The following is a 16855-nucleotide window of genomic DNA, read 5'->3' as shown; positions in this document are numbered from 1 at the left end:
GCGGACAAAGGGGGAGGGATTGTAGTTAGGGATATGCATGAATATGTTGATGCCATGACTGCAGTGCTGAATGATGCTTGTACATATGTTGTTTGTGAATTTAACAAAGTTGATAGGGTGGTCAGGAATGTCTACTTGTGTATATATATATATATATATATATATATATATATATAAATATATATGAATTGCTATTGGAAGGGTTGATTGATAAGCAGTTGTATGTGTATTTTAATGTTGCTCATTCTACCTAAGGTTTAGAAAACATATACTATACCCCCATGAGACCTATATTATCAGGGAAAGGTTGGGTCACTGAACCCATATCTATCTATGTTGACAAGCAGCTATGTCCCATTATTGATAAAGTTAAGACTGTACTTCATGATACAGGTCATTTTATGAAAATATTGTTTGACTGGACTGTACAGAATCATGCTGATGAATATTTATAGGTTACAATGGATGTGGTCTCATTGCTTATGGGCATTCCGAATGAGAAAGGCATTGAATTGGTTAGATGTTATCTGAATGAAAATTCTTTGTACACACACGAATGTATATATTTAATATGATATTTGTTAGGTATTATTCTGACCAATAATGTTTCTGTTTGATGATAGGTATTTTGTTCAAAATGTGGGTGTAGCAATGGGCACTATGTGTGCAAACACATATGCCAGTATGGTAATGGCCCAATGGGAGTCTGAATTTGTATTTAGTGAGAAGAATGTTTATCTCCCTTCTTTAATGCAAAACTCCCATTTTGTTGATGATGTCTTTTTAATTTTGACAGGTATGTTAGAAACTCTACAAGAGTTTGTGCAATATTTACATGGAACGGCTACTGTTTTGAAATTCACATGCAATTTTTCTTATGTGGGTGTGGATTTCCTAGATGTATATATTAGGAAGGACAGTGGTGTGATTAATACCACCATTTATAAGAAGGCATGCAAGAAGAGCAATCTGTTGCATGCACAAAGTATGCATCCTAAGCATCTGAAAAGAAATGTAATGAGAGGTCAGTTCTCCAGACATGCGAGGTTGCACAATAAAGACAGCAATGTGTATTTGTCCTTTGATACTTTAGCTAAGGACATCTGCCACAGAGGGTATAGTGAATATAAGGTGCATCAGATACAGGAGGAAGTGTTGATGCAAAGACATGATAGAGCACGGCCATATTTTGGTGATGCCTCAAATAATATGCAGACACCCAGGAAAATAGGGGGTGACACTGTAAGGCTATGAATGAGCTATTCTAATAATGTATATAATGTTTGTAACAGTGTTAAGAAGCACTGGAATATACTTATGACAGACCGCAAGCTTAAAGAAGTGGTAGGCTGTGAACTTAAATTTATCTTTAAAAACTACAAATAGATTAAGAGAATGTTATGTTATAAATCCACTGGGATGAGAACAGTGTCAAATCTGAAAATGAAAGGAATGTTCAGATGTGGTGGTTGCAGTGTTTGTTCGTATATCACTGAATGTGACTACTTCTTACATCCAGTTACTGGCTGCAGATTTTACTGTAATTTTTATGTTGACTGTAATACGCCGAATGTTGCTTATTTTGTTGAGTGTGTTTATGTAAATGTTACTATGTTGGAAAGACAAATCATAATTTTAGAGATAGGATTACAGAATATGTTTACAGTATGAATAGATGCGATGATAGAAATCCACTTGGCAAACATGTGAAAAATCATGTTTTTAACTTTTTGGTGTTTGAATTTTTTATGCCTAATATTAGGGGTGGCGATGTGAGAAAAAGTACTGACAACTTGGAAACCAAATGGATTATTTTGCTGCATGCAACTGCTGGTAAAGGGTTAAATGAAAATGCTCCTCTGAAACCTGCCCTGAGGTCATGTGATCTCAGGCACTAATTTTGAGTTGATTAAATAGAGCTGTTATGTTGCAGTATTTAGATCTGATGAAGCATCCTTTGGTGATGTGAAAGTGCTCATCTCTCCAGTTTTACTTTTAATTTTTATGTTTTTATGTGTTTTTTTCAACATTCAACATTAAAGTGTTTGAAGCCATCCGCTTGAGCAGACTCATTTCTATTTTCCGGATTTACTTGTTTGGTCAGCTTCAGCCTCCTTGTTTGGCTCTTTAAAGCAGTTCATCTAACACATCTTGCTTCAATTGTGGAAAAGCAGGACATTGGAAAGGAAAATGCCTATACAGGCAAATGCAAAGAATCCAAGATACTTGGACTAAATGGCCACCAAATTATAATAATGTAGTTATTCCCCCACCACCTCCTCAGATTGGAAGGAAACATGAAGCTGCATACTGACAAGGTCAAGGAAATAACACAGAAGTAAATCTTAACCCTCTACTGCCAATAGATCAAAATGGACCCTACATTAAGGTGGAAATAAATTTAAAGAAAACCCCATTTCTGGTGGACACTGGAGCCACTAGGTCAGTGTTAAAAATTACTTCAGATAGTCAAATACAAGTATCAGAGCATAAAGTAAAGGCAGTCAGAGTGACAAATACTATGGTTACATAGCCTGTTTCAGAACCTATCCCCATTTCTTTAGGTCCGATCAAAGTAAGGCATTCTTTCCATTTGAGTACTACTGCATCAGTAAATCTGTTAGGAATAAATTTGTTATGTAAGGTGGGTTGTACTATTTACTGTACCCCAGAAGGGGTGTATTTGGATGTTCCAACAGAATCAGAGGGGGCAGTACTGGCAGCTTTAGTAGAAGCTGAGGAACAGCCCTTTGGAAGCATACATCCAGATGAAAGGTTACTACAGCAGGTGCTTGCCAACTTGTGGGCTAAATATGCAAATGAAGTAGGTACATTAAAGTCAGCAGAGCCAGTAAAACTAAAATTAAACCCATCAAAACCTCTCCCTAGAGTTCTACAATATCCACTAAAGCTGGAAACAGAGCATGGAATTAAACCTGTAATTCAGTCTGTATTACAGCAAGAAATAATAATACCAGCTAAAAGTCCTTGGAATACTCCTATTTTCCCATTGAAAAAGCCAGAAAATGATACTTATAGATTTGTACAAGATTTAAGGGCTGTAAATAATGCAGCATTGCCTACTTTTCCCATTGCTCCAAATCCATAACAATATTGAGTTGCATACTACCTACAGCTAGTTACTTTTCCTTAGTAGATTTATGTTCAGCATTCTTTTCTATATGTATTCACCCTGAGAGTCAGCTTCTGTTTACTTTTACTTATCAGGGACAGTGATATACCTGGACATGGTTGCCACAAGGATATACTCAATCTCCTTCATTATTTTCTCAAATTCTAAAAAAAGATTTGGAAAATGTGACATTTCTAGGTGGGTCTGTATTAGCACAATACATACATAATTTGCTGATAGCATTATGACTTTAACACTGTCATGGAAGTATCTAACAGAGAAAACTATAAAGCAATTAAGACAAGAAGTGTCACTGTCAGAACAATATAGAAGAGGGAACAGATCAACAAAAATACTCAGAAAGATAGACATGATAAAAGCAACAGGCAGTATTATAATGAATCAGGATTTATCATGCATTATTGCAAATAATAAACTAAAACTTATAAGATAAATAAATAAATGTAAAAGTACAAAATATGCAATTTATTGATGACTCAAAAAGTTTTATAGAGAATTGGGAAACAAGGTGAAAGGAACTGAAAGACCACCAAAAAAGAAGAAATAGATACATTTTGGAGAAATATTTATGAAAATCCAGTGGAACACAACAAAGATGCTTAATGTATATATATAAGCAGCAAATAAAGCACACACCAAGACAACGGAGCTGCGACCCAGCTAATGCAATGGATATAAAAACAATAACAGTCAAAAACAGTACCATGCGCTGGGTCTAATGGTTGATTTCTCACGATGAAGGTATGACTTTCACATATATAAAGAGTCCACAGATAAAAACAGTTCAAATACACGTACTTCGTACAAAGAAAAACTGCAGAGTAAAAAATAAAGCAGTTTATTGTTCCAGACTGTTAGCGCTTTCACCCGAAGGCTTCTTCAGACATTACAAAAATACAAACTCACTTAGGATTTAAATATTCAGACATCTCTACCTATTGGTTAAAAAATAAATCATATGCACATATAAAAATCCTTATTTTAAAGGCATAGAGCATATATTAACACAAATAGCGCTAAACTCCCTATCAAGTCAGAAACACATTACAGATAAAAACTACAATCTATAAAAAATGTGTGCAAACATATATATGAAAGTAACCTAATGAAATTACATATCAGGTTACACAAACAAAAAATAAATAAAATCACATTCCCAATATTATTGAATCAATCACTAATCTTAACATTCCAATTTGTAAACAGGTGTGGTAAACACCCTGATATCAATACAAATGTTATTGGTATCAATCCTAGGGTCTATAGCATCTCCTCTTCCTCAAGAAGGGAGCTATATGTACCTTTTCATTCAAACCAGGCGGTTTGTCACCCCTACACCTGATAATCCAACTCATCTCCCTTTCTAGTGTATAATTAATAAGATCACCCCCCCTAGCGTTGGGGAACACTTCTTGCATCACTAGAAACAAAAATGTATGTTGTGGACCTGTAGATTTAACATGTCTGGCCAGTGCATTAACTTCATTACCTCTCCTTATCTGGTACATATGCTCTCTAATTCTCTCTTTTAACGTCCTATTCGTTTTACCTATGTAGAACGAAGTACAAGCAGAGCACCTAGCCAGATAAATGATATTTGAACTCATACAAGTAGTATTTGTATGGAACTTAAACTCAAAATTAGTAACCGGGTGAACAAAAGACATGCTAGTGTCAATAAAAGCACACTGTCTACAATTTCCACATGGTTTCGTGTTCGTCCCTGATATATTACTAACGCCTATTGATGGGGTGATTGTCTTATTACATAACATGCTTCTTATATTGGGCTTATTTTTATAACTAACCATAAGCTTTGGACCCACCACTTCCTTGATGGCTGGATCAAGAGTCAAGATCTCCCATCGTTCCTCTAAAAAACTTCTGATTGCCCCTGCATCCTGGGTATAGAACAGTGGAGCTCTTAGCACATGTGGGATGGTCATATTTCCAGAATTTTCCATGTTGCATACCATAACAGGCTCAGAGTAATAAGGTCTTGCTGCAGTGGAACGAAGCTTGCTCACTTCTAGCTCCATCCTATTAAAAACATGTTCATCATATCCTCTATTTACAAACATCCCTCTCATTCTATCAAGTTCCTCTGTATAGCCTATCTCACTGGGGTTTAGCCTAGCCGCCCTCATGATTTGTGCCTTCAAAACATTATTAAACACATAAGAGGGATGCATGCTCTTTCTATGGAGCAGAGCATTCCTATAACATGGTTTCCGGTGTATACATGTGTTAATGAGTCCACTAGGAAGTCTATACAAAAGAACATCAAGGAAAGAAATGGTTTCCTCAGAATAATTCAAAGTAAAAGTTAAGAAGCCAGTAGACTGATTAATATCTTGAAAAAACAACATCAATTCTTCCCTGGTACCAAACCAAAGGAAGAAAAGGTCGTCTACAAACCTTTTATAAAAGCCTGTATACTCTTTGAAGGAACTCGAATGGAAAAGGTATTGTTCCTCCCAACAGGCCATAACAATGTTGGCGTAGCTATTGGCACATGATGTGCCCATAGCCACGCCATCATTCTGTAAAAATACATTGTCCCCAAACATGAAGACATTATTAGTAAGAATAGTTTCCAAAAAAAGTGCTAACAAATCAATAAACTTGCTAGTATAATTAGAATTATTTCGTAAATATCTTTGAAAATACAAAACCCCTAGTTCATTAGGTATGATAGTGAACAAACTCACTACATCTAAAGTGACTAACAAAAATTTCCGTGAGGGATCTATACCCTTCATATAATCATAGAGTTCTAGCAGGAACTGTTTACTATCTTTTAAAATATGGGGGGTCCTATCAACCATAGGTTGTACAAAGTGCTCAAGATAGATGGACATAGGTTCCGTTAACCATCCTTGTCCAGAGACAATAGGTCTCATAGGAGGATGGTTCAAGGACTTATGCACTTTGGGAAGGCCCTTTATAATAGGTATCCGAGGATTCTTTACTTTCAAATAGTGATATAGTTCCTCAGTAATATCATTATTCATAGTTAACTCATCAAGCATGTCAAATACTTTAAACACCTTCTCTGAAACAACTTGCATATCAATCTGACTATAAAATGAACCTTCACTTAACAGGAGCCTCATACTTTCCACATAGTCAGTTGAGTCCATTAACACAATAGGACCGCCTTTGTCGGCTGGTCTAATAACAATGTTGGGGTCCATACTCAGGGCATCCAGCGCTTGCCGCTGTGAAAAATTCAAATTATGCTTATATCTAATATTCCTATTGTTGTTGAAATATTCATGTATATCATTCTCTACTAACCGTGAGAAAGTATCCAGTAAAGGGTGTAACTGAGGGATATACACACTGTTAGATTTAAACCTCACCTCATAGTTATTAACATTTGTACTCCCATAATCTAACTTAAGCTGTATACTTCATCGTGAGAAATCAACCATTGGACCCAGCGCATGGTACTGTTTTTGAAAGATGCTTAATGGACAGAAAATTTAAAAGAAAAGGTAAGAAGTTCAAATGTACAGGATATACAATGGGATGAAGCAACAGCCAGAGAGATTGAAACAAAGTTAAGAAAAGCCTCTAACTGGAAAACCCCAGGCCCAGATGCAGTATCTAACTTCTGGCTAAAAGTATTAAGATCTTTGCATGAAGATTTAACCAAGAGGAAGAACTATTTATATGCACACCCCAAACAGACAGCAGCCTGGCTAACAACAGTAAAAGCTATGCTCCTACTTAAGAGTGAACCTGCAAGCTACCCTAAAAACTATAGACCACTAACTTGCCTGATGACGTATAAACTGTTCACTGGAACTGATGCCAGCAAAGTTTATACTCATTTAGAAGAAAATTCAATTATGACAACAGATAAAAAGATAATAAAAGAAAGTCATATGGAGCAAATGATCATTTGTTGTTAAAGTCATAGTGGAGAACTGTAAAAAGGGAAGAATCTAAGAATGGCATGGATATATTACAAAAATAATTTGACAGTATCCCACATTCATGGATGAAAGAGTGCTTAATAATGAAAACAGGCTCTGTATGGCCCAGTGGACATTCCTGGTTAACAAACCGCAAATAAGTAAATGTATAAGATACACCCTACACTGATAAACTACATCACAGCAGCCATGAAACAGTAGCAAACCACTTTGTAGTTAAGCCATGATAAAGGACAAATTATTATTCCAGGGATAAAATTCCAAAAGGAAATATTCCAGGGTGACTCTCTGTCACCACTGCTCTTTTGGCTTGCCCTTAAACCATTCAGCTGTCTGCTTAACAGATTAGGTCCCAGAAAGCAACAAATAGTAAAGACTTCTCATCTTCTCTTTGTCGATGATTTAAAATTGTATAGCTCATCAGATAAGGAACTGAAAGCACAACTGCAAGTAGTCTAAACGTTTTCAGATGATATAAGAATGCCATCTGGTCTTGATAAATGTCCAAAGCAACCTTTAAAGCAGGAAAGCAGCAGCACCAAGAAAACATTAGTTTGGGCCATGTGATATAAAAAAACTTGAGCAAGAAGAAGTTTATAAATATTTGGGAAGCAATGAAGGATCAACAATAAAAAATGAACAAATGCAAATAAAACTAAGTAAGGAATATTTTAGAAGACTTAAATTAATCCTGAAAATTGTGTTGATATCTAGGAACAAAGATCAAGCTGTAAACCAGTTTGCTCTTCCTGCCCTAACTTACAGTTTTGGAGTGATTGACTGGCCCTAAAAGGTGCTGAATAGATTACATGGGAAAAAAAAGAAGGATTGTTCATGCTCATCAAATTATTTTTAAAAGTCAGTGCATACCAAGATTATATATTCACCATTAAGAAGGAGGTATGGGCCTCCTTGAAATTGATTAAATGTATAAATCTACAATCGTGGGACTGCATACATGTCTGCTGAAATCACAAGATGTAAACATGGTGAGAATTTTGAAATGAGGAGAATAAATCTAAGATGACTTCCCTTCTTAGTCTAGCAGAAGCATATCGGTGTCAAGCGGGAATGAAAATCAAACCAGTAGATAAAAATCAGGCAGCAACTTAATGTGCCAAAAAAACAAAAAAAGGAATATAAGGTGAAGGATCAGATGAGAAGGCAAGAAATGTGGAAAATGCATAAATATAGTTGCAAGTATAGAAAGCTCCTGGAACAACTTCATGTTGATCAGGATTGATTGCAGGAATGCTTAAAGAGAGGAAAATTCAAATCAAAGGATGAAAGGTTAATATTGGCGGTCTAAGATAGTGGACTATGTACACATTGGTTTACAAAGTCTGATAAACATGTGACAAACAGACAAATGTAGGTTTTGTAAAACAGAATTGGAAACAGTTGCACACCTTGTTGCTGGTTGTGACATACTAATAGCAGAAGGATTGTATACTGAAAAGCATAATAATGTGGCAAGACTGGCACTGGGGATTGTGCAAACATTATAATATTGAAGTAGCTGAAAAACACTGGAAACATGAGCCACAGAGCATTATAGAAAATGATGAAGTCTACATCACATGGGATCACCCATTACCAACAGTTCAAAAGACAGATGTGAGAAAACCAGATACAGTGGTCCGTGAAAAGAAGACAAAAGTAGCATTGATCATTGGAATTGCTACACCCAGTGACTACATTGTCTTGCATACAGAGAGACACAAAGTCATAAAATATCAAGATTTGCAGGCAGAAATGAGAGCAATGTGGAAGAAAGATACCCATACAGTTCCAATAGTAGTAGGAGCAACAGGTCTTATAAAAAAAAATCTACTGTCATATTTAGATATGTTACCGATACATGTAACTTTGTATGAATCGCAGGTGGCATTACTGGGCACATTGCGGGTGCTGCGAAGAGCATTTCTGACTGATATCAAAGATTGAAGCAATACTAATTTCATGAATTTTAATCATACATTAACTTAGGAATGGGGTCCATTCCCATCATGGTATTAGAAGCACAAAAATATTTGGAGAAATTAAACGAGAGTACCATTTTATTTGATTAATTTGATTAAACTGTAATTTCACTTCATCAAGTGGAAAATATTTAAGTGGTTCCAGTTTCATAATTTTAAAGCCTTGAAATTTTTTTTCTCAAATTGTGTTGTGTTCTATATATTTCTTAAATGGAATTGCTTTGGGGCAGATAAATGGTGACTTTTGGCATAGGTCACTAATGGTGTTGGGGAGCAATCAGAGTGATATATTTTTTGTGGGATCAGATGTTAGCACCTATTCTAAAGGGGTGGTGATAGGATCACTTTTTTTCTCAAATATATATATATATTTTCAATTAAATAACATTTACATAATATTTTTAAATATCATTCTAAACAACTATATACAATATTTACAATAGCCTGACTTTCAATTATATAGACTGTATTTTATTAAATATAGCATTAACAGATCAGTTATCAGAGATACAATATTGATTATTGCAGAGTGTCCAACAAAGATATAACTTTACCAATGGCCTGGGAGAGATTCGTAGTTCTTTGATTTTTATTTCCATCAATGCAGTTGTCTTCAGTAAAGTGTAGAATTCTTCCAAGGTCGGGGGTGTATTTGAATTCCACCTTCTGGTTACGCATTTCCTAGATATAGCAAATATTGTCCATAACAAATACATATTTGTCTTATTCAGGTAGGCACCTTCATTTACATTTAGTATTGTCAATACTTTAGTTAAGGTAAAGGATTCATTAAATAAAGATTGTAAAAATTGATTGATTCCATTCCAATATGATTTAATTTTATTACATTCATAAAAAATATGAATCCAGTCTGCTTTGACTTTTCACACCTCCAGCAAAAACCATTTGTAGTAGTACTGATCTTTTTAATTCTATCTGGTGTTATAAATGCTCTATGTAAGCATTTCCAGTTAAATATTTTCCAGTACTGTGTGTTAGAGGTGTAATTAACTGATCTGTTAACTGCAATGACTGACCTTTTGTTAAGAACTGCCAATATGATGGTTTGGGAATTGTTTTATATGTCATTAACTCTTTATATAGATTTGAAATTGAATTTTTCTTCTCACGACTATTATATATATAAATTCATACAGAAAACTTATTAGATTTGGAATATCGTTAAATGAGGAATTATTAACTAATCTGCATAAATCGTGAGTGTACATTAGAATGCTTTGTAAGGTTAACAAGTCCTGTGTTTGGAATATTGTAAGCAGTTTTTATGATATGTATATCTAAGACATTTAATTTATTTATACGTTGAAACCAGCATAAGAATTCATTTTGTTCCCAGGAGGTTTCCCTATATATTTTGTGAGGAAAGTTCTTAGTGATGGTAAATGGGGTTAAAAGGTCAAACCAAAGTTTTAGATCTATGTTTGCATTGATAAGTTTCCTAAAGGAATTGATGTAATGATTAATCAGTGTTGTTTTAGAAGGTTTTGTTATATTATACTGTATACTTATGCATAGTATGTACCAAGGTTTGTTTGATTTGTCTACTATTAAAAAAAAATTTTAACAGATTAAATTCATTTGTTAATATAGCCATTGTTAATTCTTTCCAGCTGGCAAAACAATTTGGGTTTATCCAGTCTATTGTAGTTTTAAGCACAGATACTTTTATATATGTTTCTATTTCTGGAAAGTTCAATCCTCCTTGTTCCCAGGGTCTAATGTGATGAGTTAGAGCTGCTCTATTATTTTTGGGATACCATAAAAAATGTATTAAACATGAGTTTATTTCTTTAAGAATGCATCTTTCAGGAATTAACTGTATTGCTAATGCTACATATAGTATTTTTGGCAATAAGATCATTTTTATTAATTGCAATCTGTCTTCAAAAGTTAATATAATTTTGTTCCACTTTTCTATATATATTTTTATTGTTTCAATAATGTTTTTATAATTTATTAATATTGTTTCATTTATATTTTTGCATAACACTATTCCTAAATAATTTAGCTAAGTTCTTGTTTTCCAGTGATGGATTTATCTGTAACTTGTAGTCCTTTTTTCTTATTTAAAAATAGAAATTTTGATTTTGATCTATTAAAGTGTAGACCTGAAATCTTATAAAATTTCTCAATTACTTTTTCTAGCTCTCCTAATGACTCTCTGGTGTTTGATAGGGTTAATAAAATATCATCAGCAAAAAGCATTATTTTAGATATGTACTGGTCATAGACTTCTATTACTTTTATTCTTGGATTATTGCGTATTATTTCTGCAAGTATTTCTATAGCCAAAGCAAATAAAATAGGAAAAAGGGGGCATCCTTGTTTAGTACATTTTGTTATATGGATAGATTTTGGGGTGAAAGGACCTAATTTAATGTAGGCTAAGTTATTAATATATATGATGTTTAGTAATAAGATGAAGGGAGGAGGAAATTCAAATAATGCTAAATTTTTAAATAGATATTCTCAGTTGAGGGAATCAAAGACTTTTTCTATGTCTAATCTGATTACAAGTGTTTCTCTATCTTCTTTATTCACATAATCTATAAGAGTAAGTACCCTTTTAATATTATCATGTATGTGCCTGTTATATAAAAATCCAGTTTGATCATTATTAATTATCTTTGAAAGTGGGATTTTCATTCTGTTAGCTAGGATCGACATGAATATTTTGTAATCATTATTCAGTAGTGCTATAGGTCTGTATGAGGTGCAAAGGTCTGATGGTTTATTATCTTTTAGATTTGGTGGTATGAGAGAATATTTCCATGAGGGTGGTAGTTTTGCTTCTGACTGGACTTCTAGCAAAGTTTTATGAAAAAGGGAGATTACTGCTGAAGGGAAGAGTTTGTAAATTTCCGTAATTATACCATCTATCCTGGAGCTTTGTTAGATTTACTTTATTTTAGCTTGTCAACAATTTCTTTGTAGGATATAGGTTTTTGTAGGTCTAGTTTTAAGTTTTTGGGAATTTTTTTATATTGATAAGGTTTGTATCTAAGTTTATTTGGTTGGTATCTAAATCTTCTTTTTTTGAAGTGTTCCATATAATGGAACCGAAATGCTTCAAAGATGTCTCCTACATCTGATACTTTTTTCCCTTTTTTTCATGATATATACTACTAATGTTATTTGCTTTAGATTGTATTTTGATTCTTATAGATTAGTTATGTAGATATCTGGGGGAGGTGGCTAATGAGTTTATTTTTAATTTTTCCAAGTCTAAACAAGTTGTATGTGTTAGAATTTCGTTTTTTCTTTTTATTTATATCCTATATTTCTTTTTTGACTTTTGGACAATTCTGATTTTTTTTTAGATTTTGCTGTCAAGAGTCTGGTTTGCAAGTCTAATGATTCAGATTCCCACTCTCTATCTTTGTTTTTGTACCATCTAAGGATTTTACCAAATAAATACACTTTTAAAGAGTCCCAACTCATGACTCTACTGATTTCTGTTGTATTATTAATTTCAAGAAATAATTGTAGTTCTGACAACATCCCAGGTCTGAATTCTTTAATTTTCATGATATATGATGGAATTCTAGTTGAGAGGATTAAAGGTTTAAACTCTGTTTGGAGCTTCATTATCAGAGAGTCATGATCTGAGAAGGGGCATGGAACTACTGAGAAGTTGAGGATTTTTGTTTGTAAACTTGAACTATGAATAATTTGTCTATTCTGGTTTGTGTACCAAATCTATGGTCTTTATGGGAAAATAATAAGGATTTATCATCTTTTACTTTAAAAGTATCTATTAAATGAAAGAATCAATCCATTTTTTTAGGATTTTGAAATAGTTGCTAGGCGAAAAGACTTCTTGGTGGTTTCAGAAGCTTCTAAGGTACAATTAAAGTATCCTCCCAGTATAAGATTTGATTTATAATTGTTGGAAATAAAATCTAGGTGTTTTTTAACCGTTCCTGCTTCAGTTCTTGGGAACCAATATAGATTAGCTAAGGTCCATATTCTGTTATTAAATCTAATTATAACAAATACTGGTAGACCTTCTTTGTCTTCATATTTATAAATAACTTTTGGAGTGATTATGTTTTTCTTCCAGCAAATTGATACTCCTTTTGTCTTTGTTCTATAGGAGGATTGAGCTAAGACTGTATAGTCCTTAGGGTGCCAAATAAAACTATCATTAGTCTTAAAATGTGTTTCCTGGAGAAATACTACTTGTGCCTTATTTAGATTTAAATATTTTAGTAAGTTTGATCTTTTATTTGCATTATTTAAGCCATTAGTATTTAATGATAAGAATGTTAAATCCATTTCAAGTTATTGTTGGAAGAAACTTTTTGCTTCTTTTTTTTATTTTGATTATAGTAGTTATACCATATTCTCTGATAACACTGGATGTTATTTTTATGTGTGTAAACTTGGGAATGTAATTTAATGTTCTTTCTTCTTTAAATATAAGTAGGGTAAAATTCTGGTCAGGCTTTAAAAAAGTACTTCTATAAAACATTAATTCTAAAGTATCAAATACAAGTAAATATGAATTTCCCATTAAACATGGAATGAAAGTAATTCCTAATCCAATAGATAAAGATAGATCTATTGGATTATCACTCACACCTTTAACCAACAATATCAACTGAGCTCCATATGTTAAATTATTATATGGAGAATTTTCTTAAAAGAGATGTGAAATTCTATATTATTCTATTATTGTTCTATAGTATTTATGTATCAGGATGGAATGTTAGTAGTGTAAACAATTATTATGTTGACTTAAAAAATATCCAATATTTAGTTACCCTTAAGAGATCCCAAACATGTCAGATATGTCATTTTGGATAAATTAAATGCAACAGAGGAGCATACACTAAATAAGCCAACAACAAATAGATTATTGCTAAAATAATTTGACTAAAAGGACTCTGCAGGAGACAATGAATGATTACCAATGAAATATGAATTTACTATAGGTGTACTGTCTTCCTTTACTTTTCCACTCTTCAGCTCACCAACTTCAACTTACACTTATGAAAAGACATGGCTTATAAGTGGTATCCTGACTCTGAGTAGAGGTGCCCTACATTCTAGTGTGCAGTGCTTTTACATATTTATAGATTTACAAAGCAGAGTCTAAGAATGAACTATGATCACCCTGACAATTCCCATCCTGCATGGGGCAAACCGTGCTTCCAGAATGGGTAATCACATCAGGTATAGAATGAATGTGAAGGTACCTATATGGTAATCAAGACTTACTTTAGGTAAGTATTAATCAAATAGTATTTAGAGCATCTTAGAGAGTTCTCGGGGCAGTTAGACTACTCTTAAGCCTCTCCTCCCTTGATCAAAAACAGAGATTTCCCTTCCCTTTCTGTCCCTTGTTTTAAATCAGTACTAATAAAAGAAATTGAGCAAACATAGGTAAACAGAAATAAGATTCAGTAGTCCATCTTGTAAATGACTCGCAATCCATTAAACAAGTCAGTGACTAACATCACTTTAGTAAACATTATAAAGACAAATTAGAAATAATTTCCTAGCTTTTTAAATTTTCTGATAAAGCATAAAGTTAACAATAAGCTATTTTAACTAAAAGTATAAAGCATTTCAAATTGTCCTTGCATGTATGCATTTCTACTTATATTGTAGTGTCAATAGCTGTCTTTGAAATCTGTACAATACTTCACTTCTTCAAATCATTCCTTTTTCAATTCAGGTTTTGTTTTGTCAAAACGGCAACAATATTTCAGGGGCACAATTAATATTTAGACTGATGTTTCAAATAAATAACTTGTCAGTTGCCAATTGAGTTAGTTTAGAATGTATGGTTAGTGCAAATATAGCATGTTGCAAAAATAATATGTATTTTTTCGTGTGCTCTACAGACTGTCATATGCAAATGACATATATAATGTAGCATATATAGAGCAGATAATAATGCTTATTAATCAGGCAGTTTTATTTAAATTCACAAGTAATTTGGGGACATTTCAGTTGAGTTTCCAGCAATGTGTGGTCCAATGTGAGTAACTGAGTCCACTTTTCCTCATAAACATGTCACAATTCATAAAACTAAGCAGAGTCTAACATCTGTCTAATAATCATTATAAAGACAAACAATAGTAATTTCCTAACTCTTCAAACTTTCTGATATCGCAAAATGTTGACAGTAAGCTATTTTAACTGGAAGACTAAAACTTTTCAATACTTCCTTGTGAATATATATTTTTACTTTTACTGTAGTGTCAGGAACTGTCTTTAAAATCTATGCATTACTTCACTTCTTTCAAGTCATTCATTTTACAGTTCAGATTATATTTTGTCAAAATGTTAATAGCATTTCAAGGGCACATTTAATATTTAAACTGATATTTTAAATGAATAGCTATCAGTTACCAAGTGAGTTTGTACAGAGTGTGAGGTAAGTGCAAAGACAACATGCTGAAAAAGTAGTATGTATCTTTTCATATGCTCTAGAGGCTGACAATTTCGAGTAACATATAAAATGTAACTTTTACAGTGCAGACAGCTTGTGATATCAGCATGTTAAAGTGAGTAATACTTTTTAATCAAGCAGTTACATTTCAGTGCACATGTAGTTTGGGAACATTTCACTTGTGTTTCCAGGAATATGTAATCTTATGAGGATAAATCATAAAATATTTACAAATAATCCTATTATGTATTTATTTTACCTTGTTTAGGTTTTCATTTTAATAACTAAACAACATTACTTTTTCTTATTATTTGTTATCTGTGAGGCTAAATGCACTTCGCAGATTTAGTGTCCTTGGAAACTGCAGCAATTGTTTACTGTTGCTATGGCACTGCAAATAGAATGTGAATAAAGCTTCACTTCTCTTAACCAACAGTACATTTTTCCTTCCTTTTTTATGTATTTGTTAATACTAAAAGGAAATAATTCAAAGGACTTATGTACATAAATGGAACATTTCAGAGTTAATCACAAACATGTCCCCAATCTCAATAAGCATAACAGTGACTATCATTAATCTAATAAATATTGTAATAACAATTAAGTTCACTATTCCGATTAGTCTACCTTAAAACTAGATTATCTTGGACTATTATTTATCTATGTATAGATAGTGAGTTATTAAATATATACAGATATATTAGTATAGTAAATAGGAGAGAATTTAGAAAGGGAGACAAGATGCAGTTAAAATACATAATGAGAAAAGAGAGACGAGAGAAAGAAAAGAGAAAATTAAGAGAAAATAAACATATACTATGTATGTTGATTTACAGTATAAATATTTTATGTGCTATATAACCCTCCTTCTGTGAAAGAAAAGTACCCTGTTTTACATACCGGAGGTAATGTGAAAACTCTCATGTGTCATCTATTTTCAAAAAATATAGATAAAGATTCCAGTAGTTAGTTACCTTTGTTTTAAAATTCCAAGCAGTAAAATTGGTCCTTTAAAGTAATGTTAAAACAATTCATATTATAGTATATGCTTTGAGAGATTTGGCTGTAACAGTATCAGTCTTTTGCTTCTTCTTTTTGACATCTGTCGAGAGAAGGTGACATCCAATCCATATCTTCTGGTTAAGTAATCAAATTATTAGTTTTAATAAATGAAGAGGCTTCCTCTAAGTCAAAAAAGTCCTCATCTCATTGGCATACAGTATTCTTATCTTAGCTGGATATGCAAGTTGTGCCTTGATGTTATTTTGTTTCAAAAACTTTATCATTGGCCACACTTTTTTCCTTTGTTCCATTATTCTAGATGAATAGTCATTATCAAATCTTATCAGGC

The sequence above is a fragment of the Protopterus annectens genome, chromosome 7.part0 (assembly GCF_019279795.1).
Source record: "Protopterus annectens isolate FY-2018-M chromosome 7.part0, PAN1.0, whole genome shotgun sequence".
Classification (NCBI taxonomy): Eukaryota; Metazoa; Chordata; order Ceratodontiformes; family Protopteridae; genus Protopterus; species Protopterus annectens.
This window is presented reverse-complemented; position numbering follows the sequence as displayed.